The sequence below is a fragment of the Sus scrofa genome, chromosome 9 (assembly GCF_000003025.6).
Source record: "Sus scrofa isolate TJ Tabasco breed Duroc chromosome 9, Sscrofa11.1, whole genome shotgun sequence".
Lineage (NCBI taxonomy): Eukaryota > Metazoa > Chordata > Mammalia > Artiodactyla > Suidae > Sus > Sus scrofa.
This window is the reverse complement of record NC_010451.4, coordinates 95,297,036-95,323,057: the sequence shown is the minus strand read 5'-3', so window position 1 is coordinate 95,323,057 and position 26,022 is coordinate 95,297,036. Positions and strand designations below refer to the sequence as shown.

The following is a 26,022-nucleotide window of genomic DNA, read 5'->3' as shown; positions in this document are numbered from 1 at the left end:
CAACTAGGTTATTATTCAGAAAAATAAATTTAATTATCATTAAAACAACTTGTGGGATTCTATACCACAAAACAAAGACATAACCCATTGCACTGACTAAAGTCTAGGGGTTCTTTATATTCTTTCACAATATACAATGTCTTAGTATAAATATCAAGGTAAATTTTACTGCTGGTTAATTGTTTTATTAATAGTAGATTGTCATTATTACAAAAGTATTATATTTACACTCTACACAGTTAAACCACAGAAAAGCAAAAAGAAAAAAAGAAAAAACATCATCTTTATATTTATATTCTACTCAGAAATCATCATTGTTATAATGATGATAATGTTAACCTTCCCATATTTTCTAATTTATATTTTTTATCACAAGGAGATAATTTCAAATATTCTACTTTGTAACTTATTATAAGTTAATTACCTTCATTTTGCCTATCAATACATTTTCATTTTATTTAATATCCAGTCCATATTAAAATTTTCAGGATTGTCCCCAAATTGTTCTATATAATTGGTTTATTCAACTCAGGATCCAATTCAGTGTGACACACTGTACCTAGGTGTTGTGTGCCTCTCATTTTTAACCTAGCACAAATCACTCCCCTCTTTTTCATGACATGAATTTGTTGACAAGAGATAGGTTCAAATTATCCTTTTAAAAATACTTTAATGCCTTCATCAATTTCAGTGTTATTCAGAGTTATTAAGTTATTTGAAAACCATGTGTTAATTAACTGCAAAGGACACCTATTTCCCAATGCTTCTGCTGGAATTCAGAGAAAATTCATCATTGTGCTATCAGGGATTCTATGCTAATTTTAACAAGATTGAGTGTTCTCTTGATCTTTCTCCAGTGGGAGAAGGGCATGAGGCATGCCTCCTTGGATAAAGAGCCCTTCATTTTTCATGAATAAGCATGAAGCGTTCTAAGAACAGTCTTAGCCATTGCTTACATAAATGTACCTGCTTTGTGATCTCTCTAAAGCAATCTCCCTTCATGTATTCTTTCATCCATCAGAATAAAATCTAAATAAAAGCATATTCCTGTTGGGCTGTGTCGCACCCGTTTACCTAAATTAATGTTTATTTAGTATGTAATAATGTTTTCTATTGAGAAAAGCAGGGCTCTGTTTTCTCAAGATTTTTGCCAAGTCTCATAAATCTGGGAAAAGGCATTCAGTGTAACCCTTACTAATAACCAAAGTGGCCACACACAGAATAAACAACAGCCTAGTTTATAAAGTCGTCACTGAGAAACCCTAGTGGGGTAAATTTCGATTTCTCAGTATTAATTTATGATGTGTGCAATGCACTTTACAATGAAATACAGAGAATAGGAAAGGAGTTTAAAAATACATTTAAAACGGTACTCTAATACATCAATGTACTATTTAAATTTAACAGCCACCTCTCCCCCCCCACAAAAAAAGAGAAAAGAAAACAAAGAAAAACAATGTGTTTCTGTGAGTTATACGGGAGTTGGTGATGAATTTTTGTTGGTATGGAGGTATAAGAATTTCTAAACAATGATATATCAACATCACTAAAAAACACAGTTTCTAGGTGTTTCTCCTCCGATTTTAAAATTACTCAACGGTTTACTTAAAGCTTATGGAGTCATTTTGTTACCAACATAGCAGATTTTTGAGACAAAAATACCTAGTAAAACATTGGGAAAGTACTTAGTTTCATCTATAACTTCAGCATCAGCTGGAGTACCTTCCATGTGAATTTTAATACTGTGAGTCAAATTTTATTTCGAGACATGAAATTATAACTTTAGTTAAATCCCCACAATAGAAGCTTTCTGAAGATATCATAATTTATTTATGAAAGATACAGACTACTCAGGGAAAAAAAGAATCTAACTATCTCATGGTGGTCCTATTTTTATTAAATCGTTCTCCATGGTAATACAGCATTTTCTCAATTTGCCTTTGTCATGGATGTCAGAGAACAGGATGCAGACAACTTTTAGAAAGAAGAATAAAGCCTTTTGATATTTGTTTGGTTTCAAAGATCCCAGAAAGAGATTCCTCATAATAAAGGAAAGAGGGGATGCCATTTCTTAATGTCTGAACACGCTGTCAATATTTTCTTTAATTTTATGGCTCCTTTCATTTTCTCACTAGAAAGATTCCCAGACAAGCAATATGATGTGAATGTAATAACCTTTTCTCTTTTTGGCTGAGTGATGGTTTCTCAAAATAAATATAAACCATCATATACATTTTTTTCCTGAGTATTTCTCTCTTGAGCCATGAAGTGAAAAGATTTTCTCTGGGAATGCCAAATGCTAACACGTTGCCACCTAAATTAGAAAAAGTAACATCAAGAGAACTTCTACTTTGGACAATTGGCTAAAACTTTTCTTCTCTTTGCAATAACCCTCTCTCTTATACCTTTACCAATGTATTGTAAAATGTATTTCCAATAAGAGCATCTTAAAAATTACTCATTCAGGAGTTCCTACTGTGGCTCAATGGGATTGGCTGCATCTCTGCATCATCGCCAGAATGCAGGTTTGATCCCTGGGCTGGCACAGTGGGTTAAAGGATCCAGTGCTGCTGCAGTTTTGGCATATGTCTGCAACTATGGCTCAGATCTGATCCCTGGCCCAGGAACTCCATCCATGGGGCAGTCAAAAAAGAAAAAAAGAAAGAAAGAAAGAAAAGAATGATTTAAAAAAATTACTTATTCACAAGTGATAATGGATACACACTACATACCAATCATGATGCTACATGCACTTAGGTATGAAAATGAGATGACGTGGTACACTCATACACAGTCAGCTATATAAGTAAAGTGATTACCAGAATACTTGACATAGACATTCTAAAGCAAATATTAATAATTTTATTATCACAGGAATTTCAAGATGGACAGAGATTTAAAAATAATATAGGAACATGGTATTACATGTAATATTATATTTAATATAAATCAATTCTAAAATATATACTAGCTCTGTCCAGTAAAAATATAATGCAAGACATGCAGTTAAAAAATTTTTGTAGTCACGTAAGAAAAGTAAAAAGTAACAGATAGAACCAATTGTTGTATTTAATCTAATATACTAAAATATCATTTTAACATGTAATCAATAAAGTCTTTATCAGATGTGTTATGTTTTTCATTCTAGGTCTTCCAAAACAGCTGTGCATTTTACAGTTCAACATTTCTCTTTTTATCCTCAATCTATCCAAAATATTAGAGAAATTTGGCATTTCAAAAGCTACCTTGCTGGACACTTGGAGGACTAGAAATGCAACTCATAGGAAAGAACTTCCATAAAAGGAACAGGAAATTATCATGAGTCAACCTCCTCACTAAGCAAAATAATACAGTGTATTTAATAACAAAAAAAAAAAAATATCTGGTAGAGAGAAGGACCTATACTGGAGAAAATATTTTCTTCTAATGTTTCACTTATCAAGACATTGCACATCCCAATATAGGTTAAGTTATTGCTTTCTCCTCCTCCAGTTGGGCATGAAACAACAGAGTCAGTCCTGCACATATAACACAGGTGACATGCTCTTCCCATTACCTCCACTCAGCCTTCATTCAGATATCAACTCCCTGCTACTCTACCCTTTGAATTTTAAAGGTTTTTTTTTTTTTTAGCTGAGAGAATTCACAAGGTCCTAGACAAATCAGGCTGCCCAATACCAGTTTTCAGTTTCATGTCCTCAAACACCAACTCTCCAACAGATAAGAAATGATTTCAACCAGCAGAAAAAATTTAAACAAATCATCCCTTCCCTGCTACTAAATCCAGCTAAATTTGTTATCACCGCCAGAGATCTGCCTAAAGGTATAGAAACTTTATCAACAAAATAGGTGGTAGGAAATAAGGATTAAAAATTATCAGGCAGGAAAAAATAAATGACTCAAAATTTGAATTCAAAATCTAAGAATAGCAGTGACAGGAATTATGTATCCCCATTAATGATCAATATGAGCCCTGCCTGAGACAGGTAAGAAGAGCTTGCCCCCCCCCCATTATATTCTCTGTTCTTCTTTTCACTTAAAATTGATTTTTATTTTTGATGATTCACTTTAATATAACTTCCTGTGGTTTTTGGTTCTGAGGCTTCCGTTGGGGGTGCTGATGGTTCTCATAGTTTATTGTTCAGGAAATGGATAATATCTAGTTTAAAAATTCTCATATTTGATTTCTTCTAATAATCCAGATAAGAGCCACTGAGTTCCTCAGTTGAGAGTAAATACACATTTCTATAAGATATTTGTTTTTAAAAGGAAACAATGTTTATATAGTTAACTAGGTTACTGAATTGCAAAGATGAGATAAAATGGAAAATTACTTCAAATCCCCTGACTTATACCACTCCAGGGTTTACTTGCAGTCAGGAGATACACATGAGAAGATAGAAAATCCCTTCTTATATAGTATATCTCATATGGACTATTGTAAAAAAGGTAGCTCTTTTGAGTGAAGAGTGTAGTTGGAAACTTTGAGAAACACTTAGTTCAACTTTTAACATGCCATATCGAAATTTAAAATGTCCTAACAGACACTGATAATATTACTTTCTTAAAATATACAAGTAACAGTTGTATCAAACAACCACTGTGTATGCTAACATCAAGCTTGCAAAGCCACAGAAAATTACACTGTGAATCCTGAGAAATATTTGTGATAACTGGACTGAGAAAACAGAAAACACTGAGATTAAAGAGTAAGATATGGGCTTTTATAACTGCTTTACAGTGCTTTCCATTTACTTGCACTCTTGCTGAGGCTTTTTGACTTCTCAGTTTTAAGATTCAGGGCCTATGATTCATGTTAGCATTTAATCGTTTACATGATTCCAAAACTGTGTGTCAAGGCACCCTGGGGTGCTAAGTGAACTCACAGGGCATGCTGGGGGATATTTTAAAATTTCAAGGTAAACACAACAGCATTCAACATCTGTCAGACACAGATGTTGTATAGTTACAAACTACTAGTCAAGGTTTTTCACCGTTTTAACATTAGGCAATGCAACATTCCTTTCCAAGGTGTCATAGCTGTGCAAAGCTGGGTTTCCAGCAGGTCATGAGATAAAAAACAAGTACCTCCTGAAAAACCCATGCGGAGCAGGTAAAGAAGCTGATAAAGGTCAATTTGTTTCCAAGGTTTGAGAAGTTGTGCAGTGCCCAATACACACACACACACATTCCCCCATCAATAAGTAATTGTGGTTATTTAAAAGACAAATAAAAATATTAATCTTATTTTTTCTTTCAATTTAGGTACTCCGAGCATAAATACTTATTAACTTGTCTGGCCCTAACTAATAGGCTGTTTGGATGTAATTATTTAATAAACAGAATTCTTGGTTTTTGTTTGTTTGTTGGCGTTGTGGTACCATGGAAATATTACTGAACTAAGGTACTATGAACTGAAAAGCTTTGGAAATTTCCATTCTAAGAGCTTTTCCAGGAAATTAAAAAATGCATCATTGCAAGTTGGATCACCCACCAAATCATATCTGCAGGTGAATTTGCAAATGCAATATATTAACCACTCTACTGCTTGGTCTTCAAGCTTCATTTTAATATCTCTTTTACTTCTCTGTATTCTCCAGTTCTTGCCAGATTTACTGCCAGAAGACTATAGTCATTGAAGATTTTCTATGTTGCTGTTTTCTTAAGTTTATGACGAAATTCACCAGGTAGGTAGAAGCTTGGTTTAATAATGCCCTTATTGTGGTACCAAAATCAAGTACCACTGGAGAAAGTTCAAAGCTGACTTTTTAAACAATGACTTCCCTCCACGTTGATGGTGTTATTTTGTGTTTCCAGTGAATTTCTTTCATTGTAAATGTGAGATAAACAAAATAATATTTCAAAACAATGTTTCTAGAGTTTTAAAAATAAGTTAACCAAGATATAATATTTAAAAGCTTAACAGCACCTGGAACTTTCTGCAAATGCTAGGCAATATAAATATTTAAATAGCATAGTTACTTGCAACAAATACACACACATACACACATACACACTCACACATACCTCTATAGAATTAGGGAAGTTATCTAATATTACTGAGACTAAAAGACAAGTAAAGGAACACAAAGAATTGCCACAGAAAACCGATGTAAAAATTGAATAGAGAAAACAAATTGTTGTTCATTAAGTTTTCTCCTTCCCTCTCTTGGTCCTGAAAATCTTCTTTCTTTCCTTCATTCTTCACTGTGGAAATCCTCAATAAAACCAGGTAAATTAAAGCAAAACTAAACAAAGTAAACATACAAGCAAACAAAAACCATGTGACATTCTTACCAGTGAGGTTAAAAAAAAAAAAAGTTTTCTTTTAAAAGTTTTATTGAAGCATAGTTGATTTACAATGTTGTGATAATTTCTGCTGTACAACAAAGTGATTCAGATATACATATTCATTCTTTGCACAGGGAACTCTATCCAATATTATTTTAAAATCAACTCTAAGAAGTATACTGTTCTGCATCAGAAGATTTAATAATCAAGAATTACTTCAATATTGGTTAAAACTGAGCTTTATAATTGATTTGGGTGTATTGTGATCATTCAGGCAAGCAGTATTTAATTTAATTATTATAGTTTCTTTTAATAGTATTCTTTCTACATCCTCAAAGCATTTCATATAATGTTTTTGCATTAATACTTCATTAAACTGAACTAAAGGTTCTAGGTCATCTTAAGGTGTTATGTCAGACTTTTCCTAAAAGATGTTAAATAACTTATAATTCATATTATAAATTCACATATTTTATTTTATTTTTGTCTTTTTGCCATTTCTTGGGCCACTCCCGCGGTATAAGGAGGTTCCCTGGCTAGGGGTCCAATCGGGGCTGTAACCGCCGGCCTACGCCAGAGCCACAGCAACGCTGTATCCTAGCCTCCTCTGCAACCTACACCACAGCTCACGGCAACGCCAGATCCTTAACCCACTGAGCAAGGCCAGGGATCAAACCCACAACCTCATGGTTCCTAGCTGGATTCATTAACCACTGAGCCACGATGGGAACTCCCAAATTCACAAATTTTAGATCCTCTCTAAAAGGAATCAAGTTTTCTAAGCTCACTTGGACTAAAATAATGAAAAAGTCCAGAAAACTAATCTGCAAATAAAATAGTTTACAAAGGTATATACATCTGGAGTGGTTTTCTTTACTTTCTACTTATATCAAAGGTTCATTATTGTTTGTTTGCTATTGCCTGATAATAAAATGTAGAAAAATATCATCACTCTACAATTTCCTGCTTCCCTCACTTGGATCCCTTCCTTGTTGTGTTTTTTGTTTTATGTTACACCTACACTTACTTGTAGAAAATATTTCTTTACACAGAGAAGGCACCCTATTTTGGCTTTTTACGAAGAAAGTACCTTTTGATCTTAGGTTTTAAAGACCTCAGAAGCCTTTTGGACAAAGTTTACTGAAATGTGCAAGTAAGTTATGACTGAATTGACCTCTTGCTAAGCTAAGCCAAAGCTGCATATGGACGGATCACTGTTAACCATAAGCAAGTGAAAGAGATAACATTTGCAACTATTATGATTTCAGATGAACAAATTACACAATTTGGTAGCCAAAAGACACTGTACTCTTGCCTAAAAAGGAATAGTCGTACAACATAAACTTATGTTGGTATGTAGAGAAGACAAGTTGGCAAGGATGAAGATGATCTCACACTAAAGAAGTGTGTAAAAAGTTAATAATATCTTACAGTAAAACAAAACAGAGCTATTGCTAATGCTTGGAAAACAGTGAAACAACAGAGCATATGATAGCCATAATAATTTAATAATTAAAGAGCATTAATAATATCTTACAGTAAAACAAAACAGAGCTATTGCTAATGCTTGGAAAACAGTGAAACAACAGAGCATATGATAGCCATAATAATTTAATAATAAAAGAGCATTGCTAAGGCAATATGCCTTCAAATACATGTTGCTAATCTCACTATCAAAATAATTTCTATAAAAAGTATATTTTAGAAAAAAATACAAATATTGCTTCAGACAGAAAATTGACCAATTGTTTGTTGTTCATATAGTAAATTTCATTATTCAGCTAAACCTAATAATATTTAGAGATAAGAGAAAGCTCTGATATAGCTGACAATCTTTTCCCCTAGGTGCCCATGCAAATCAAGTTCAAGCAGCCTCAGAAATCCAGATATTTGCACTTGTTCCTACTGGACAGTTAACCGAAAGCTGCGACCCTGATACTGAGAGAGATAAATAACTATTTTCAGGTAATTTCTAATCTAGTGATGACATTAGAAACTAAGTGACTAGAAGGACTCAAGGCATCATAATGACTTTATACAGCATTTGTTTCAATGAAAAATATCAGTAAATTTATGTAACAAAGACTAAATCATCATTTGTAATCTACGGTTTTTCTGAACTGATATCTACAAAGAATACTGCATGTGGAATGGACAAAGATTATCCAAAGACTACCAGCCCTAGCAAACCACTATATGGACTGTCTCCGCTTCCTCTACCAACCCTATAAGCCCAGGGACCCTTATTTGTTCCTCTTTCCTAGCACACAGTGCCTAAACTTGCTCATGACTGCCTGGCCTCCACGCTGCTCTCTCCCCTATGCCCACTGAACTGAGAAATGTTCAGATGTCACACACACCAAAGGACTTCTAAGCCCCAAACTCTCCTTGTGCCCCATTTTCTTAGGACTGTCTAGCATATATATATATATATATATATATATATATTAATTAAAGCTCAGACATTAGTAACTCACTGTGGTGGATAACATGTTTAACAGACTGCTTAAATGTCTTACTTTTAAAAAAGGCTGAACAAAACCAGGATGGATTGAGAGATGAGAGGGGAGCGGAGAGGTAGGTACACTCATGGTCTCCCATCACATCTCACACAAATCCTACCACCTGGGGGGTCTGCCACTTCCTCTGTGCCAAGGAGGACCAGGCATTTACTCATTAACACTTTAGAAATGAACATGTATGAAATGCACTTGCCCAGTTTATTTGTGCTTTTTATTGCAGATGAAGTAATGGTTGGGGTGGCAATGATTTGAAATACAGTAGTACAGATTGTTTCCTTGTTTATGGAAAAGGAGAAGTGCAGCATAAAGTGCACTTTGTAAATGTACCAGAGAGAACCGTAAAACTGAATAAGCCCATTGATAAAAATACAACACAAGGTGATAACTTTAGGTTAGCCCTGAATAATAGACAACCATAAAAAATAATTAGGTTTAAACACATAATCTAGAGAAAAGAATAAAATCTTTTTTTCATAAAATGCATACATCTGAAAGGAATTTAGCTAAAGTTCAAATTTACCTAAAAATATTCTTCATATTTTAAAATATAACATAGCTTGTCTTTCTACTTATAAGAAATTATACCCATGTTATTATTGGCAGTTTCCTTCATGTTTTATCACATTGATTGTTTTCAAAAATTATGTAATAATCTTTTACATTGCTGATGTTTTTCCAAAATTTTATTATAAAAAATTTAAATATTTATAAAACAAAAAGTGCACAGCAAACATCCATAAACCCACACCCAGATTCAATGATTAATAGTTTTCTTTATTCCCTTTATCACATATCTATGCATCTTGCCAATCCATCTGATTTTTTTAAAAATACTTTTTTAATGTAAGATGAAGCTATCAGTACACTTTACTCCTAAGCACCTGAGCTTTCCTTTTCTCTTATAATTTAAAAATATGTTGCTAAGAAATAAAAGTAATTAACTAAATAATAATAACTAACATCTCTTCCACTAAATCACTAGGAGGCTAGTTAACGTGTCTACTAGAGCTTAGTGCTTACGAGGCAGTGGCATTAGTTTTAATCTCCCTGATGGATCAACTGGTTATTTCTTTTCCATGGGTACATATTAAATCCCTAATAGCACTTAGTCATACTGAAACTTAATGTATTTTCCACAAGGGAGTAACTGTTAAGAGTACATGAACTTTTAGTTACAGACAAATCAGTGAGCAGCCCCTACTGATGGTGTTAAAGGCATTTTGTAAATGGTCTTTTTATACATTTAGTGACTTATTTGACAAGTACAATAACATAATTATAGCTTTTTAACTTCCAGGTGTATCATTTTATTTTAGATATTTATTTCTAATGCAGGTTAGCTCTTCAATAGAATGCAAATTATTAAAGTGTGATATTAACAGAATGGTCTATTCACCTATCACAGAAAAACTAAACAGTGTTTGATTTCTCATTAAAAAACTAAGGTGCCTTAATCAACAACAATTTAGTCCTGAGCTGCTGAAATTATGAATGAACAACATGACTCATCACACTTATACAATTCCCTTTATTTTACCTGATATGGTTTTTCTGTCCAATTTACCTGGATTTATTCAGTTATATTTATTTTTCTTCTAAAGATTGGTAGTATTTCTCAAGCCAGTCCCCCAAGGTAACAGAAATAAAAGCAAAAATAAACCAATGGGACCTAATCAAACTGATAAGCTTTTGCACAGCAAAGGAAACCATAAAAAAACAAAAAGACAACTTATAGAATGGGAGAAAATAGTTTCAAGTGATACAAGTGACAAGGGCTTAATATCTAAAATATAAAAACAACATATACAATTCAATAGCAAAAAAGCCAACAGCCCAATAGAAAAATGAGCAAAAGACCCGAATAGACATTTCTCCAAAGAAGATATACAGGTGGCCAATAAGAACATGAAAAAATGCTCAACATTCCTATTATTAGAGAAATGCAAATCAAAACTACTATGAGGTACTACCTCACATCAGTCAGAATGGCCATCATTAATAAGTCCACAAATAACAAATGCTGGAGAGTGTGTGGAGAAAAAGGAACCATCCTACACTGCTGGTAGGAATGTGAATTGGTACAACCACTGTGGAAATCAGTATGGAGGTACCCTAGAAAACTATACATAGAACTACCATATGATCCAGCAACCCTACTCTTGGGCATATATCCAGAAAAAACTTTCCTTGAAAAAGACACATGCACCCACATGTTCACTGCAGCACTATTCACAGTAGCCAAGACATGGAAACAACCCAAATGTCCATCGACAGATAATTGGATTAGGAAGATGTGGTTTATATACACTATCGAATACTACTCAGCCATAAAAAAGAACAAAATAATGCCATTTGCAGCAACATGGATGGAACTAGAGACTCTCATACTAAGTGAAGCAAGTCAGAAAGAGAAAAACAAATACCATTATGATATCACTTATATCTGGAATCTCACATATGGCACAAATGATCCTTTCCATAGAAAAGAAAATCATGGACTTGGAGAGTAGACTTGTGGTTGCCAAGGGGGAGGGAATGGGATGGACTGGGAATTTGGGGTTAATAGATTCAAACTATTGCCTTTGGAATGGATAAGCCAAGAGATGCTGCTGCATAGCACTGGGAGCTATACCTAGTTACTTATGATGGAACATGATGGAGGATAATGTGAGAAAAAGAGTATATATATATATATATGTGTGTGTGTGTGTGTGTGTGTGACTGGGTTAACTTGCTGTACAGTAGAAACTGAGAGAACACTGTAAACCAGCTATGATGGAAAAAATAAAAATCATTTAAAAAATAAAGATTGGTAGTTTTTAATCACCTATTTCTGACATATATTTTATATTAATATTAGCTTAGACATGCTATACACACACAAAATAAGGTGTTGTTATATTTATATCTAATATTATGCCATAAGATAAGTAATTCTTAATTTAGTCAACCAGTCTCCAACTTTTATGGATTTCATAGCACGCTGGAGCTTGATTTTACCAACCCTAAAGAATAAGTGGTTTTTCAAGAGTAGTAAAGTTCCAAAATTCTCTCTTAAGAAAAACAAGTCTTTCTTTAAGACCTAGGGTCTTGATGGCATTCTAATTCAATATTGAAAAATTATGAGATGCTTACCAACTTCTGGGCAAACTCCATCCACTCATGTGTTGTTTAAATTTACCTCCAAAGCTATTACCTATATAGCACCCACATTCATTGCGAATAAAGGATACATTCAAAAAGACATAAAGCAAAGGTTAAGAAATTGACATTTCTTCATACAAAGACCAATCTCTCTACCAAGAAAATCATTAGCAGAATAGATGGCAAGAAGAAAATAGTTATGCCAGGTGAGTGTCTTGTAGATGACAAACCCTGCATGGAAATTCCCATTATAAAACTATCACAAAAAGTAATGGTTCTAACACATTTTGTTTGGAATAATGATGCCATTAACACTTGGCACTACAGTTCCCAAAAGGAAGTGAGTATGCATAATAGTTTACTCTACTCTTTATAAAGATAAACACAGTAAGTCACTGTGCAGAGAGGTTGGCATGCTTCAACAATAAATGCCACTTCGAGATAGAGAAAGTCTCACTATCCTGACACAAGCCTACATTTTAAGTCAGATTTAAAAAAAAAAAAAGATCTCAGTTTTGATAATATTTCTTCATTTCACAAAGAGTCCTTTTATTTGCTTAGATGGATAAAGAAAGGCAATACTAAAAATGTGGTGGTAAATAAATTATGCTAATATCAAACAAGGTAAAAATTTTGATGTTAATGTTGAAATACTGGTGTAGTATACTAAATAAAAATAACTTGAAAAAAATATTCTGGTTATTTCCTTTTTTTTTGACCCTTCCATTTTCATTTATCCTTTTTTTTTAATTTTTTAATAGTTATTTCCCTAGTACAATTTTTTTTCTACTGTACAGCATGGTGACCCAGTTACACATTCATGCACACGTTCTATTTTCGCACATTATCATGCTCCATCATAAGGGACTAGACATAGTTCCCAGATTCTGGTTATTTTCAAAATATTAACAGAAGGATTTTTAACTAATTTCCCCAAGTAGATTAAGTTTCTAAAAAGATGCTTCTATCAAGAAGTTGACAATTTGGTATCCCTACACAGGTCCCCACTGTACTATATATATATATATACACATTTTTTTTTCCTCCACTCTTTGACGTTTGCCTAAACCCGATCTATTTTACCTAAAGTGCTCACCCTAGCATGCTAATGTCCGGGTCGTTTACACTGTGCCCGAAGATGCTCAGCCATTTACTTTTTTATTTTTCTTTCCCAATACTTATAAGTAAATAAAAAGTACTAATTTATAGCTTTCCATGCATCACCGCTACTTGGGGGAAAACTAAAGAGAACAAAACAACAAAATCTCTGCTGGCCAGAGGTGGAGTTCCTTTCCCCAACAATATTCTGTTCCCCAAGCACACTGATCTGCAATCTCACTCGAAAGTGTTTTCTATTCTACTGTAAGCAAAAGCTTGGAATGCCTAGTTTCTCACAAATTCCTTACTTGAGCCTCTTCATCCACCCCAACTGTGCCTACTGTGTCTACCTGCTTTGTTAACCACTTCACCCCCTCACAGCAGCCACTGGTTTTTCCCTCTGCAGTCCTAGTCTCTTGAATCATTAAACACTCTTTGGTCACTCTTCTTTTCCTAGTCACGCTAGACCCCCAAATTAACTTACTGCAACAATGACAGCTCTTTGACCTGAAAATTCTGTAACCAGTTATAAGCATATGAAGCAACTGAGGAGACTGTAACAATTACAGTTTCTCGTACCCCCTTTCAGGAAGTCACAGAAGGGTATTCAAGATTCTGGATGAGCTATGAAAACACTACTGGTGGGAAGACTCAATCCAGCCACTTCTAACCAGCCACTGATTTTAAATTTGGTTCCCAAATCCATAGTACCAGATTCAAAATTTCCTCTCAGCTCTAATCTTTATCTTTTGTTTTTGTTGCCTACTTCCTCGACTACTGCAATATTTCCCCAGCTCCTTTTTCCACCCTCCCTTTCTTCCATTCTTCATTCACACACAAACCACATCAGATTCTAGAAGGCTTTGATAAAATTCATATGGCAGGCAACTGGGGAGGCTTTCGTTACTTTACAAACAACTTTGCAAGATTTCAAGGTCTTCTCAATCTGGCCCAAACTTTATTTGAGATTTCTCTCTCATTATTGCAGTAATTTGTGAACACAATGCTATCTTATTATCACTTAAATCATCATGTGTTTGAACCCCACTCTTGTTATGGATGAGAACACAAGTGACCATGTAAGTGATCTGATGTGGCTGCACAGTTTAACACTTTTAGAGCAGGGTCTAGAATCATGGTGCCACATTCTCTCCCTCACATTATCCTGCAGAGTTGGATTTCAGTAACCACTACGGGACTGGAGAGAGGAAGCAGGAAAGACAGGGAAGAAGGGAGTGAAGGAAGAAAGGACTACCAGGTATTTAAGACACACAAACCATTATTTTACACTAACTATTTCAGAGACATTGTAATTCTCACATCTTTCCTCAAAATATATAATGATAAAAACTGAACTAAATCTTATTTTAAGTCGCAAAGAGTAGCATTAGTAATAATATATAGCTCGATTCTGAGGAAATATGATAAAATTAAATTTTCAAGCCTAGGGAGTTCCCGTCATGGCCCAGTGGTTAACAAATCTGACTAGGAACATGAGGTTGCAGGTTCGATCCCTGGCCTTGCGCAGTTGGTTAAGGATCCGGTGTTACTGTGAGCTGTGGTGTAGGTCACAGATGTGGCTCGAATCCCGTGTTGCTGTGGCTGTGGCATAGGCTGGTGGCTACTGCTCCGATTAGACCCCTAGCCTGGGAACCTCCGTAGGCCGCAGGTGCGGCCCTACAAAAGACAAAAAGACAAAAAAAAAAAAAAAATTCAACCTAACAGAATAATGCTAAACTACTTATTGATTTGATTAAAAAATGAATAGGTAATATATTAGATAACTGTAAGGGAATAGGGTATTTTTTCCCACAGAAGCATGAAAGAAGTTGACATGGTTAAGAGATGGATGTGTATGCAATCACTGTGACAGAGATTGTTACTCGCCCAAAGTATAAAACTGTAGGACGAAAAATATGCTGAGTTAGATCAGGAAAAAGAGAGAAACAGGGAAATAAACAGATGAATTAGATCATAAGTCAGGCAGGATGCATAAAATAAAAACAATAAAGAACAAGAGGAGCAGAGTTATAGTGAGCACTACAGAGCCAAGACATGAGAGAGAGGGGGAGGGAGAGAGAAATTGGGATTTTCACTCTGGAAAAAGAATTAGGCAGAAAGGAGTTGCAGGAGGAGGGGGAGGAAATGAGGCCATGCCTGACTCTGCCTGTAGAGACAGGCATCGTCTCTCAAATGAGCACCTCAGGAAGCAAAGAAAGTATCACAGAGGCCTGGAGGCAATGGGACCCTCATAGACAGGAGTGATGGGACCGCACCTGGTGTTCAGAACCAGGCACCTCATTATCCAAAAGGTGCAGAGAAGCTGGAAGGAGTTCAGAGACATGATAGAAGAATGATTAAGATGTGGAGAAAAAAAGGAGTTATGATAAAAGATTAAAGCTCTAAACAAGCACATCTTGGCAGAGCAACAAGTTGATGGGTGAAGTAGCTATCTATGAACAGGGAAAGGACATAGATAATCTAAAAGAGAAACATTATTATTTAACCTGGTACCAAGGGGAGAGGTTTATAAAGAATAATTGCAACAAATCAAAAAATAAGGTATCTCTAAAATCAGGAAGGGAAGTATAAACATACAAGTAAAAAATCTGTTTACCTGTTATGGAGAGAGCCACTGTCCTGAGAAACAGCAGATGTCAGTCTGTAGGTATAAGATACAAGCAACTTGACCACTCATATGGTTACCACAATTCTAGAAGACAAATCAATAAAGAGAATAACAAAATTGGAATCATGTTAACAATTCAAGCTTAATTTTCAAAGAACGGAAAATTTCAGCTTTATCTTCCATATTCTATTTGTGCAAAGGCTTCAGTAATGAATGGTTTGAAATGATAGAGTAATTCATCAGTTTTCAGAAGGGAATAAAATGGGATAAGTGGTTCTGTGTGTTGGTTTGCAATATGGTATTTTTAAAGATTAAACCATAAATAAATCACATATATAATTAGACACGTGGGTAGATATAAAACCTTGAAATCACCATCCCTGTGGGAGTGAGATGGCTCCTTACAGAAGGAAGCAAAGGATTCCCAGGTGGAATTTCATCCATAATACAAGCTGCTGCATGTCCTTGCAGGCCATCTGTGTTTTCCCTGTGAATCAAGCTGGTATAGCCACCCTACCAAATGAAGAAATTGTGAACTATCCACACAGGTATTATTTTTGGATTACAGTATTTGGGTTAACAAAACATGTTACCCACTAACCTTATACACTCAAATATTCGCAGAGCCACATAAAAGTTTTCTTTTATAAAATAAAACCCAAAGTGCAGATTTCAATATTTTAAGAAAACTCCTGATGCTCCATAGAATACTAAATACATGAAATTCTTATACCATTCTAGTTGTGTTTTCCATTCCTTTTCATTTAAAATTTTTTGTGCTTGACTGTTATCTCTGCTTTGAGAGTGAAATATAATAATAATCTACACCTGTTGTGTAGGTATTTCCAATGTGTAAAACACATGTGTGCTGTTTGTCTCACGGAGCCTCACCTGTGGAGTTAGGTATTATTACTCCTCCATTTTACAAATAACAAAGCTGGCAATAAGAGGAGATACTGCGGAAGCTAAAGTTAAATTGACAAGAACTGCCAACAGCAAAGATTGGCATCTTCGACTGCATGCCCTATGATCTTTCCACGGCACTGGATTTCTTATGTGATCCACTTCCTCAATCATAGCACCAAAAAGCACTTAGAGTTCATGTAAGAGTGATTCTTGTGTAAAGCCACATCCTCATCATGAGTTTCTTGGGAATCATTAAAGTACAATTCTCATAAGAGGAATAAAAAAAGCAGATGGAGTAGACCAGGTAAAAAATAATAACTGAACTTAGTAGCCGAAATTTCCGGAATGTGTAGCCATTTGTTTTCACATAATGACATGTCATAGTTAATTAAAATACAACTCTTGCCACAATTAGAAAGACAGAGGAAGTTTCAGGTGGATTCAAGCATTCAAAACAAAAGGATATTCTAAAGTGAACAGGGAAGGAGAGAAAACAATATGGCAAAGGTATACTAGTAAGGCAAAACTTGAAGAAGAAAAATGCAGAAAAAGAGTGGAAACTGTCAATTTTCCAGGAACTGAAAAGGGAGCATATGAGCAAAAAGAAACTTGGCAACATCATTTCAAATGCACCAAGGAGCAATCTGCAGAACAGAAGGTTCCAGTAGCTTAGAGGAAATATACTTAGCAGAGGCAAACATCATCTTGGAACTAACTGAAAGGAAAATAATATTTAAAATGCCCAGACTCCTTGGAAGACAGAAGTAAAGGAATTGAGTCAGCAATTGAATGCCACAGGGCAAAGGTTCAGAGAGTGAGGCCATCCCCAGCAGTGAGCTAGTGACCTTGAAGGACAGAGATGAGGTAAGAAAAGCAGGAACAGGAGAGGGAAAGCAGTATACTGTAAAATGTTCATCTACATTTTGAACGGAAGGGGGAATTTCCTAAAAGAAATCAATTGGAATGTAAAACATACAGAGAATAAAGGAAAGGGGAAAAAAGGCAGCCTTTGAAAATGTCTCTCCAAGAAAATGAGCTAATATTTGTGCAGCAGTGGAGAGCCTGAGCTCTGGAATCAAACCCCCTGGGTCTCCATCCCATTCTTCACACTTGGTAGGCAGGAACTTGGGCAAGTTATGGAATCTCTTAATGCCTCAGATTCCTCTTCTGTGTAAATTACAAAATATCACTCACCACACACAACAGAAGCCTGCTTTAGCAAGAAAACTCTTGCAAAGAGCACAGTGCTTATGAGAAAGCAAGCAGTAAAATAAAGCTAAATTTCTAAAAATTTATGACAGTATATTTACCACAATAAGAAATGGCATCTGAAAAAAAAAAGGCTACAAAAATTGTACACGTGACAGGAAAATAAATAAGGAAAGAAAGAATCAAGTGTCCGATGGAAAGGATATAAAGCAGAGTCAGGAGATTAAGACTATTTAAGGCTGCATTTTTTAAAGTAATGAAAAAATGAGAGATGTTACTTAAAATGTATCTGATCCAAGGCAATTTTCTATGAAAAATGCAAATTCATGGAAAATGGGCAAAGAACCCCATTATTTTTGAAAGACCCAATTCAGAAATACAGCTTCAATCACTCAGAGAGGAACCCTTCTTCTCATTCCCAGAATTGCCTTCAACTAGCCAAGTTTTTCAATCCTGATTCAAGTAAATAATCAAGCATTTGATCTTTGAATGCCCTTTCAAAAATAGTAGGAGAAAAAGGAAGTATTGCCTATCTTCCAAAGATAAATTGAAACTAGTGACAGATGCCTGTTCTAAGAAGACTTTAACTTACACTATGAGTTATAAATGTTTATTTTTTAAATGGAACTATCAATAAGCACAATAATGATAAACATTTTCTGAATGCTTAGTATGTACTAAACTCAATGCACTTCATTTCACACTTCTGCAGGTAGATAATTTTTAATCCAAATTAGCGTGTGATGAAACTGATGCTCAGAGAAATTAAGCTAGCCCTTCAGGTCAGTAGCAGAGCATAGATTAGAATGAACGTCTACCAGAATAAACATATACCCTTTTAGCAATATTTCTATTGTGAAGCCTTTCTTAAATAATAATTTAACTGAGCCACTACATCACTTGATGCCAATCATCCTAAATTTAAACTAGTCGTCTTAAATCATTTTTGATTTTGGTAAAAAGCATGTAACATGAAATGTATCATCTTAAACCATTTTCAAGCATATAACTCAGCATTGTTATAGAGATTCACACTACTGTGGAATAGATCTCCAGAACTTTTACAAAACTGAAACTCTATACCCATTGAATAATTCCCCATTTCTCCCTCCCTCCAGCCCCTGAAACCACAATTCCACTTTCCTGTTTCAAACTACTTAGATACTTCACAGAAGTGGAATCATACACTATTTTTTGGTTTTGTGACTGGATTATTTCACTTAGCAAAATATCCTCAGGGTTCATGCATGTTGTGACATGTGACAGTATTTTCTTCTTCTTTTTAAAGCTAACCATTACATATATACACTATATTTTGTTTGTCCATTTATCCCCTAATGGACATTTGCATCATTTCCAACTCTTGGCCATTACAAATAATGCCACAATAAACTTGGGTTTGCAAATATTTCTTTGTGATGCTGTTTTCAAGTCTTTGATATATATATGCAGAAGTAGAATTGCTGGATCATATGGTAATTATATTTTCAATTTTTTTGATGAAAACTCTGTATTGTTTTCCTAAGCAGCCAGATCCTTTTACATTCTCACCAACCAGGTACAAGGATTCCAATTTCTCTATATCCTCATCAATCCTTGTTATTTTCTGATGTCTGGACAGTAGCCATCTTAATAGATGTTAAGTGATAACTCATGGTGGTTTTGATTTACATCTCTCTAATGGTTACTGATGTTAAACATCTTTTCGAATGCTTATTGGCTATTTCCAAATCTTTGAATGAATATCTATGCGAGTCCTTTGCTCATTTTTTCAATTGGTTTGGTTTTATTTTGTTATTAAGTTGTGGGAGTCTTTTATATATTCTGGATATTAACCCTATTCAGACAGATGATTTGCAATTATTTCTCCCATTTAATAGGTTACATTTTCAGTCTGTTGTTGGCTCTGGTACACAGAATTTTTTAAGTTTGAAATAGTCCCCCAAACTAGTATCTTTCAACCCAAGTTTCTATCTACCTATCCAAATCCTTGTGAAAGTAGGCAACCAAATTTCATGACAATCAAGAAGACAGAATTTTTAGACTAGTTAGCTTTTTAAAATATTTTAAGGAAAAAGAAATCCCCTTAGTCATTCTCAGTTCTCATAGTCTAAGCATCTCATCAAGCTGTCTTTGATTTTCATACTTAAAGAGGCATGGATTTTTTCATACAACACAGCCTCTAAATATGTCAATTACTTCCTCTGTGTGAAAAAACAGTGATCCAATGTAGAAGGAAAACTTCCACTGTAATACATTATTGAGAGACTGAATGTCAGCTCCTAATGTGATATACAAATGCTGTATAATACATTTTGTATATTATTTTAATGACTTTTCAGGATAATATTGGCCAGATGAAATTTTATTTTATTTTATTATTTTATTTTACTTTATTTTATTGTCTTTTGTCTTCTTAGGGGTGTACCTGCAGGATATAGAGGTTCCCAGGCTAGGGGTCTATCGGAGCAACAGCTGCCAGCCTACGCCAGAGCCACAGAAAGGCCAGATCCAAGCTGCACCTGTGACCTACACTACAGCTCATGGCAACGTTGGATCCTTAACCCACTGATGGAGGCCAGGGATTGAACCCACAACCTCATGGTTCCTAGTCGGATTTGTTTCTGCTGTGCCACGACGGGAACTCCAACAAGATGCAATTTTAACTTTAAATATTTGACTTTAGAACTTAGAAACCATTTAAGATTCAATGCATACTTTGGCTGTAGCTGGTCAGTATTATGTGGTCCTTTACTCAAGGGAATAATAACAGCATATTGAAAAGAAACATGTATACAAACAACTGTAATTTATGCAGAATGTAAGAAAGAGATATAAAGTATGAATTAAGTCATTAAAAATAACTTACTGAATGGAGGGGAATCTATGAAAATTTCCTAGTATGGATATCGGTTAAGCTGGAATTTAAAATGTAATATTTCAGGAGATACATATTATAAAGCATGAGAAAAGAGGTAATATATTCTAATATCATGTGGCTAAAATAACTGTGATCTAAGCTGCAAAGTTTGATTACAGTCAAATCATACCAATTTAAGGCACTTAAACTGGATCCTGCCATCATTCTGGGGAGCGAATGGATGACAACAACGGCGTTAGAGTACAGATGATGAAGAAAGGATCACAGTATCGCAGTATCAGGAGAAAATCATATCTTTCTCAAAATGGTTTCATTACTTGCAATTTTTCAATAACTTGATGCATATGTATAGAATTTTTTTCTTTTTTGCTTTTTAGGGCCACACTTGCAGTATGTGGAGGTTCCCAGGCTAGGGGTCTAATCAGAGCTATAGCTGCCGGCCTGCGCCACAGCCACAGCAACGCCAGATCCTTAACCCACTGAGCGACCCTAGGGATCGAACCCTCAACCTCATGGTTCCTAGTCAGATTCATTTCCACTGCACCACAATGGGAACTCCATTATAGCAATTTTTTAATATTCATATTTAAGTCGACTTCAGGTCATTCCCTTTAAACAAAATTGCATCAACTATTTCTGAGCCTGTTCTCATATAAAATAAGAGTAACTGCGTGTTATAAGATGTCTCAATTTATGGAGAGAGGATATGTTGGAGAAATATATACATATATAGAGAGGGAGAAAGAGAGGGAGAGAGAGAGGGAGACTGTATACCTTAAAAATTTGTGAACCAGTTTGCATTTTCCCATATATACATACACACTCAAGGGAAAATGCAAACTGGTTCACAAATTTTAAAAGGTATACGGACTCCATAACATAAAATTATATAAACATATACCTGAGTATATCACATATTCAGTAATTTTTTTAATCAACAAAGGAAGGTACCAAGAAGATGGTTAGCAACATGAACAGGTTTAATAACCATGAGTTAGAATGATGTTGCTTTCACTTTTATTTAGTACAAGATTTCACATACACACATACACACACACACCATATATATACATACTCATATTACTTAACACCATTTTTAATTTTCCTTAGATTATATATTTTTCTATAAGACCTTTTTTTTTTTTTTTTCCTTTTTATGGCCACAGGGCCACAGGTATGGAAGATCCCAAGTTAGGGGTTTAATCAGAGCTGCAAATTTAGGCAGAATGCAGTTTTTCTGTTTGAAATGCCTGAGGTGCACTTCTAAACTGGATACATGGACAAGAAAAAACCAAAAGATTCTGGAAAGATGGAGGAGAGTCAGGGGTGAGATGTTCTGATGGAGACAGCAAGTCATTTCAGAAGGAGTAAAGAAAAGAAATGAAAGAGTTTGAAAGATAGAAGGCTTTCTATAAATTTTCAACTTTAAATATTATAATTTTCCATGAAGACGATACTACTGTTGGAGATCAATTTGTTTCTATTTAATAGGAATGGTTATTTTCCCTGAAAATTCCCTGGATTTGTGTTTGTGTATATATGTATATATATCACACACACACACGCGCGCGCACACACACACACACACAACACCACAGAAATATCCTCAGGAAGAGTTAGAAGCACTCAACACACCACAGAAATATCCTCAGGACGAGTTATAAGCACTCAAGCTCTACTTGTATAGAGATACAGTCAAAAGACCAATACGTTTAAGAAAGGATAGTGTATTTTCACATCAACTCATCGATTTAAAAAAACTGCTCATAGAACTTGGGGAATTATTATTCCAGGAAGGATGGAATTTCCCTCTACAGGAAAATATCCACAACTGAAAGATATAATGCATAAATAAATACATGATTAAGAGGGGGAAAAAACTGCACATCTGCTTCCTGGTAGAATTATGATGAATATATTGGGAAATATTTCTTTTGGTTTCTATTATTAAAGGTGATCACATCCAGAAAGCATGATATTGTGTAAAAATGTTATCTCTTTTTCTTTGTTCACACCCAGATGATGAATGGAAAGTGACAACATTTTACATAAGGCCACCTCCTACAGACAAAGAACTATAAACAACAAAACAGTGACTGCAAAGTAAACTGTTTGAATGCTTTTGACAAGGACATTTATTTTGGATTAAGGTCTACACTATAGTTGAATGGTTTGACAGCATTTTGTACCAGAGTTTCAGATTTTGAAAGTGTGGAAAAGACCCATATTTGCCCACATAATCCACCTATTTACTTAACATTTTGGCAGGTGGGTGGGGTTGGGGGTGTGGGGGTACAGGGGTGTGCAGTTAAGATACCCACCCCCAGAGAGCTTCAACCTTTCTACAAGCTACTCTGAACAAATTGTTCAGGGTAATGAACAGCAAATACTACTCAATAACTTTTAACAATGTTTAGGTTATAATTTTTTTTTAATTTTAAAATAGCTGTTACTAACAAAAGCCTTTCTTTACAAATGAGTTACAGATAGTGCATGAGTGCAAGTTGCCTTCAAATTAATCTATCTCTAGTTTAGGATTCTTGAATGATAATATTATTCCAAAATTGATAGAAACAACAATTTGTCACAGGGTAAACTCAAATAAAAAGAAAGCTGATCAAACACTTCCCATGTTGTCTGGAAGGATCCTCTTGAATGTCCTAAAAGAGTGAGAAGGCCACAAAAGACACTTCACAGACATTCATCCAAAACAAGAAGCATTCTTTCACTTAACACTTATTTACTAGCACCATGGTGATAAGATGATGATCAACACAGACATATTCCTACCTTCACAGAGGATACAGACTGGAAAACAAGCAATTTTAAGGGATGAGGGTTACAGCTAGAAGAGGAGCGTCTGAGTCAGCATGTGCTCTTATATCATTTACTGTTACAAAAACGATGTTAGGGAGTTCCTTGTGGCACCATGGGTTAAGGATCTGACGTTGTCACTTCAGTGTCTCAGATTGCTGCTGTGGCATGGGTTCAGTTACTGGAATGGGAACTTCCACATGCTGCGGGCATGGTCAAAATAAAACTTCATATAAGAAAGCAGGATATCCATCTTTGCCTCAGTGCTCTGATTCTTTCTAAATAAGTTTTAAAAATGTATTTAAGGCGCTCCTGTTGTGGTTCAATGGGTTAATAATCCAACTGCAGTGGCCTGGGTCACAGTGGAATTGAGAGTTCAATCCCTGGCCGAGGCTGTGGGTGAAGGATCCGGGTTGCCGCAGCTATGGTGTAGGTCAAAACTGTAGCGCATATTTGATCCCTGGCCTAGAAACTTCTATATGCTATGGGTGTGGCCATTAAAATTTTTAAATATAATGCTCCAAAACTTATTATCACTGTATGTCATCATCTAACACATTGCTCTTACAATATATATACACACATATAAACATAAAATTATATCCTATATATACTATATATAATAATATATATAGTACATGTAAGATGTATATCCTAAAGAATTAACGGGTTTCATGATAGACATACATATGCCATATACACACACACACAGTAGAGGAGGAAAAATAGTTTCCCTTTATCCTTCTTGGAGATTTCCCAATCCCTCCATGATAAAAAGACTAACAGGAGAAAAGAAAAAATAGTTTAATAACACAGAGACCTCCTGTATACATGGAAGACACCGAGGAAAACTCAGTAACTCCACAAAATGGCCCAAGCTACCACCTTAAATACATTCTTCAGCTATAGACAAAGAAAGGTATGGGTTAGAGGGGAGCCAGTTATGGGTGGTTACCAGGCAAAGACCAGGAAAAAGGGAATGGTTGTTATCAGATGTAAATCAGTGTTTTGTTTTTCTCCAGATAAGAGTTTGAGATTTAGTCATCCTTTTCTTCCTGGTACAGAATGGAAGATACTCTCACAAACAGAGACTTCCCACATACATCTATATTCATATCTACATGTATATCTATATCATGTTGGCCATTTCCACAGCATGTAGAAGTTCCCAGGCTAGGGATAAAACCCCTGCCATAGCATCAACCCAAGCCACTGCAGTGACAATGCTGGATCCTGTGCCATAGGAACATCTCTTACAAAAAGGTAACTTCCACAAGAATGTCAGAGCTTCTCCTGCTTCTGTGACTTCTTAAAAATAACCAGGTAAGATAATCTCTATGCCAAAGAGGCAGTTTTGAGGGCAACATATTTGCTCCCTTTCAGATATATGCATATATATGTATACATAAGAGTGTGTATGCATATATAAAAATTCTAGACAGTTAAAAAGGTACACATTTGTAAAAGTACTCTTTTTTTATACATATAGAATATAGATAGAGATCAGATCAAGAGTAGCTCTATAGCTTTGGTGATCATAACCAGAACAGTGTCTTTGGTTATCAGATAAGAAAATGAGCACGTTCTTTCAAAAATGGCCATCATTATGTGACTAGCAACCACTACCTTGCCTGGGTCTAAGTGTCAACAATCCTAGAAGAAAGCATTAGAGGTATTTTCTAAATCATCTGTCGACATCAGTGCAGAGTAGGATGTCTGCCCTTCTAGGAATGGAGAGACTTCAGCTATAATCTCAGCTTTGTGATGACTCAGTTGTGTGCCTCCAAACACACTACAACTAGTGTCTCATAGACATGGTTCATGAATGACTCAAGCCTGGGGCCATTCCTCTCCAAACATTCAGCACCAGTCTTTGAACACAGAATCTGTTCTTTCATGTTTATGGAAGGAAGGAAGGGAGAGAGGAAAGGAAGGAAGGACTCACATTACTTCATCCTCAATCCGCTCTGTAAAATGAAGAAGTTGGACTAGACATTCTCTCAGGATTTTTTTTTTTAATTCTAAAATAGGAGTCTCTGAAACAAAAATTACTTTACTATTTATCATTTTTAATTACATAAATTTCAAAATAGCTATCCTGAACATAACAATGTATCAGGCTTGTACTCTATTTCCTAAACTGGAGTTAAAACAAACAAACAAGAGCCCTCAGGTACTAGTTCTGTTAAACTAGTTTTAACAAAACACACCACGTTGAAGAGATTCCAAAATTCCATACTGGATATGTACAAATTCTGTACACTTAGAATGTAAAATTGAACTTTAGGAGTACTATATTTCCTAAATTAACAGGTTACCTACTATTTTCACGTAGTAATTATTGTTCTTAATGTTCTTTTGAATGCAGGTAATCTAAAGCCAAAATAAACTGACAGTAAGGAAGCAAAATGGAGTACTTGGACCATTTTCATAGCTTATTAACTTCTTTTTTTTTTTTTTTTTTTTTTTTTGTCTTTTTAGGGCTGCACCCATGGCACATGGAATTTCCCAGGCTAGGGGTTGAATTG

The 26,022-nt window shown here is 35.1% G+C and overlaps 1 protein-coding gene across 1 annotated transcript in view; it reads right to left on the bottom strand.

Annotated features, from left to right (window-relative positions):
- The window catches only part of SEMA3D (semaphorin 3D), a 205,473-nt gene that overhangs the window by 163,052 nt on the left and 16,399 nt on the right, over positions 1–26,022 (bottom strand). Inside the window, exon 2 of the mRNA XM_021063476.1 lies at positions 15,673–15,768. The gene's annotated coding sequence lies outside the window, so the exon portion shown is untranslated. The remainder of the gene's footprint in view (positions 1–15,672; positions 15,769–26,022) is intronic.